This window comes from Lolium rigidum, chromosome 1 (assembly GCF_022539505.1).
Source record: "Lolium rigidum isolate FL_2022 chromosome 1, APGP_CSIRO_Lrig_0.1, whole genome shotgun sequence".
Classification (NCBI taxonomy): domain Eukaryota; kingdom Viridiplantae; phylum Streptophyta; class Magnoliopsida; order Poales; family Poaceae; genus Lolium; species Lolium rigidum.
Window position 1 is genome coordinate 292,055,007 of NC_061508.1, and position 4,961 is coordinate 292,059,967.

The window sequence follows — 4,961 nt, forward strand, 5'->3', positions numbered from 1 at the left end:
CTAGTGAGCTGTGGACCCCGGTCCATTCTTTTAATACTGAAATACAAATCTGCTTGCAATACTTGTTTTTACTTGTTTTCTCTGCAAACAATCATCTTCCACACAATACGGTTAACCCTTTGTTACAGCAAGCCGGTGAGATTGACAACCTCACTTGTTTCGTTGGGGCAAAGTACTTTGGTTGTGTTGTGCGGGTTCCACGTTGGCGCCGGAATCTCTGGTGTTGCGCCGCACTACATCCCGCCGCCATCAACCTTCAACGTGCTTCTTGACTCCCACTGGTTCGATTAAACCTTGGTTTCTTACTGAGGGAAACTTGCTGCTGTGCGCATCACACCTTCCTCTTGGGGTTCCCAACGGACGTGTCAACTACACGCATCAAGCAAATTTACGGCGCCGTTGCCGGGGAGATCAAGACACGGCTGCAAGGGGAGTCTCCACTTCCCAATGTCTTTACTTTGTTTTTGTCTTGCTTTATTTTATTTACTACTTTGTTTGCTGCATTATATCAAAACACAAAAAAATTAGTTGCTAGTTTTACTTTATTTACTGTCTTGCACTCTATATCAAAAACACAAAAAAATTAGTTTACTTGCACTTATTTTATCTAGTTTGTTTTATTTACTACTGTTAGAATGAGTAATCCTGAAGTTGAAGTTCGTTCATTTAAGCAACAAGGGGAGAATGTTTAAAAGATGCTTGGTATAGAATTAGTGATGCCCATAATAGGTGCACTAAGAAACACTCCACCACTATCCTACTCAGGAATTTTTATGTTGGTATCTCTAGCTGGAATAGATATGTTCTTGATTGTCTCGCGGGAGGTAACTTCCTAGGCGCTCCCGCTTTAGAGGCTAGCTGCATTATTGAGAGTTTATTTGGAACACCACCTGTTAATGAAACTAAAATTGAAACCTCCCTTGAGGATGTTATGAAAAAATTGGAAACCATAGAGAAAATTTTCCCGAGTGTTGAAACTAAGTTGGAGATATTACTTGATAAAACTGATGAACTTGATAAATCCTTAGGAGGAATTGATGAAAGAATTAGTGTCCTAGGAACTTGTGTTGACCATGATAATCAAATTAATAGGATTGGCGAACTTGAAAAAGCTATGGGAACCTTGGGTTCAACCTTTTCATCTTTACAGTTTAGAGAGAAAGCTTATGTGGGAAAGGAGCAAAAGTTTATGTATGTCTCTAAAATGCCTAAACCAAAGAAATATTATTATAGGCCTAAAATTGATAAAGCCCCTAGTACCACTACAAATGGGGGAGCTTATGATATCAATGCTCCGTCTCGCGATAACACTTGAGATACACTTTCTGCGCCTAGCTGAAAGGCGTTAAAGAAAAGCGCTTATGGGAGACAACCCATGTTTTTACTCCAGTATTTTTGTTTTATATTTGTGTCTTGGAAGTTGTTTACTACTGTAGCAACCTCTCCTTATCTTAGTTTTGAGTTTTGTTGTGCCAAGTAAAGTCTTTGATAGTAAAGTAAGTACTAGATTTGGATTACTGCGCAGTTCCAGATTTCTTTGCTGTCACGAATCTGGGTCTACCTCCCTGTAGGTAGCTCAGAAAATTAAGCCAATTTACGTGCATGATCCTCAGATATGTACGCAACTTTCATTCAATTTGAGCATTTTCGTTTGAGCAAGTCTGGTGGCCTAATAAAATCCATCTTTACGGACTGTTCTGTTTTGACAGATTCTGTCTTTTATTTCGCATTGCCTCTTTTGCTATGTTGGATGAATTTCTTTGATCCATTAATGTCCAGTAGCTTTATGCAATGTCCAGAAGTGTTAAGAATGATTGTGTCACCTCTGAACATGTGAATTTTTATTATGCACTAACCCTCTAATGAGTTGTTTCGAGTTTGGTGTGGAGGAAGTTTTCAAGGATCAAGAGAGGAGTATGATGCAATATGATCAAGGAGAGTGAAAGCTCTAAGCTTGGGGATGCCCCGGTGGTTCACCCCTGCATATATTAAGAAGACTCAAGCGTCTAAGCTTGGGGATGCCCAAGGCATCCCCTTCTTCATCAACAACATTATCGGGTTCCTCCCCTGAAACTATATTTTTATTCCGTCACATCTTATGTACTTTGCTTGGAGCGTCGGTTTGTTTTTGTTTTTGTTTTGTTTGAATAAAATGGATCCTAGCATTCACTTTATGGGAGAGAGACACGCTCCGCTGTAGCATATGGACAAATATGTCCTTAGGCTCTACTCATAGTATTCATGGCGAAGTTCCTTCTTCGTTAAATTGTTATATGGTTGAAATTGGAAAATGCTACATGTAGTAACTCTAAAATGTCTTGGATAATTTGATACTTGGCAATTGTTGTGCTCATGTTTAAGCTCTTGCATCATATACTTTGCATCCATTAATGAAGAAACACTTAGAGCTTGCTAATTTGGTTTGCATATTTGGTTTCTCTAGAGTCTAGATAACATCTAGTATTGAGTTTTGAACAACAAGGAAGACGGTATGGAGTCTTATAATGTTTACAATATGTCTTTTATGTGAGTTTTGCTGTACCGTTCATCCTTGTGTTTGTTTCAAATAACCTTGCTAGCCTAAACCTTGTATCGAGAGGGAATACTTCTCATGCATCCAAAATCCTTGAGCCAACCACTATGCCATTTGTGTCCACCATACCTACCTACTACATGGTATTTATCCGCCATTCCAAAGTAAATTGCTTGAGTGCTACCTTTAAAATTCCATCATTCACCTTTGCAATATATAGCTCATGGGACAAATAGCTTAAAAACTATTGTGGTATATATTGAATATGTACTTATGCACTTTATCTCTTATTAAGTTGCTTGTTTGTGCGATAACCATGCTTCTGGGGACGCCATCAATTATTCTTTGTTGAATATCATGTGAGTTGCTATGCATGTCCGTCTTGTCTGAAGCAAGAGAGATCTACCACCTTCATGGTTGGAGCATGCATATTGTTAGAGAAGAACTTTGGGCCGCTAACTAAAGCCATGATTCATGGTGGAAGTTTCAGTTTGGACATATATCCTCAATCTCATATGAGAATAATAATTCTTGCCACATGCTTATGCATTAAAGAGGAGTCCATTATCTGTTGTCCATGTTGTCCCGGTATGGATGTCTAAGTTGAGAATAATCAAAAGCGAGAAATCCAAAATGCGAGCTTTCTCCTTAGACCTTTGTACAGGCGGCATGGAGGTACCCCATTGTGACACTTGGTCAAAACATGTGCATTGCAAAGATCCGGTAGTCCAAGTTAATTAGGACAAGGTGCGGGCACTATTAGTATACTATGCATGAGACTTGCAACTTGTAAGATATAATGTACATAACTCATATGCTTTATTACTACCGTTGACAAAATTGTTTCATGTTTTCAAAATAAAAGCCCTAGCACAAATATAGCAATCGATGCTTTCCTCTTTGAAGGACAATTCTTTTTACTTTTATGTTGAGTCAGTTCACCTATCTCTCTCCACCTCAAGAAGCAAACACTTGTGTGAACTGTGCATTGATTCCTACATACTTGCATATCGTACTTGTTATATTACTCTATGTTGACAATTATCCATGAGATATACATGTTACAAGTTGGAAGCAACCGCTGAAACTTAATCTTCCTTTGTGTTGCTTCAATGCCTTTACTTTGATTTATTGCTTTATGAGTTAACTCTTATGCAAGACTTATTAATACTTGTCTTGAAGTACTATTCATGAAAAGTCTTTGCTTTATGATTCACTTGTTTACTCATGTCATTACCATTGTTTTGATCGCTGCATCCACTACATTTGTTTACAAATAGTATGATCAAAGTTATGATGGCATATCACTTCAGAAATTATCTTTGTTATCGTTTTACCTGCTCGGGACGAGCAGAACTAAGCTTGGGGATGCTTGATACGTCTCCGACGTATCGATAATTTCTTATGTTCTATGTCATATTATTGATGATACCTACATGTTTTATGCACACTTTATGTCATATTCGTGCATTTTTTGGAACTAACCTATTAACAAGATGCCGAAGTGCCAGTTCCTGTTTTCTGCTGTTTTTGGTTTCAGAAATCCTAGTAACGAAATATTCTCGGAATTGGACGAAACGAAGACCCAGGGGCCTATTTTGCCACGAACCTTCCGGAAGACCGAAGAGCATACGAAGTGGGGCCACGAGGTGGCGACACCACAAGGCGGCGCGGCCTAGGAGGGGCCCGCGCCGCCCTATGGTGTGGGCCCCTCGTCAGGCCCCCGACTCTGCCCTTCCGCCTACTTAAAGCCTCCGTCGCGAAACCCCTGAGAAAAAAAACCACGATACGGAAAACCTTACTGAGACGCCGCCGCCGCCGATCCCATCTCGGGGGATTCTGGAGATCTCCTCCGGCACCCTGCCGGAGAGGGGATTCATCTCCCGGAGGACTCTACACCGCCATGGTCGCCTCCGGAGTGATGAGTGAGTAGTTCACCCCTGGACTATGGGTCCATAGCAGTAGCTAGATGGTTGTCTTCTCCTCATTGTGCTTCATTGTTGGATCTTGTGAGCTGCCTAACATGATCAAGATCATCTATCTGTAATACTCTTTGTTGTGTTTGTCGGGATCCGATGGATAGAGAATACCATGTTATGTTAATTATCAAGTTATTACATATGTGTTGTTTATGATCTTGCATGCTCTCCGTTACTAGTAGAGGCTCTGGCCAAGTTTTTGCTTTTAACTCCAAGAGGGAGTATTTATGCTCGATAGTGGGTTCATGCCCGCATTGACACCTGGGACGAGTGACGGAAAGTTCTAAGGTTGTGTTGTGCTTGTTGCCACTAGGGATAAAACATTGGCGCTATGTCCGAGGATGGAGTTGTTGATTACATTACGCACCATACTTAATGCAATTGTCTGTTGCTTTGCAACTTAATACTGGAAGGGGTTCGGACGATAACCTGAAGGTGGACTTTTTAGG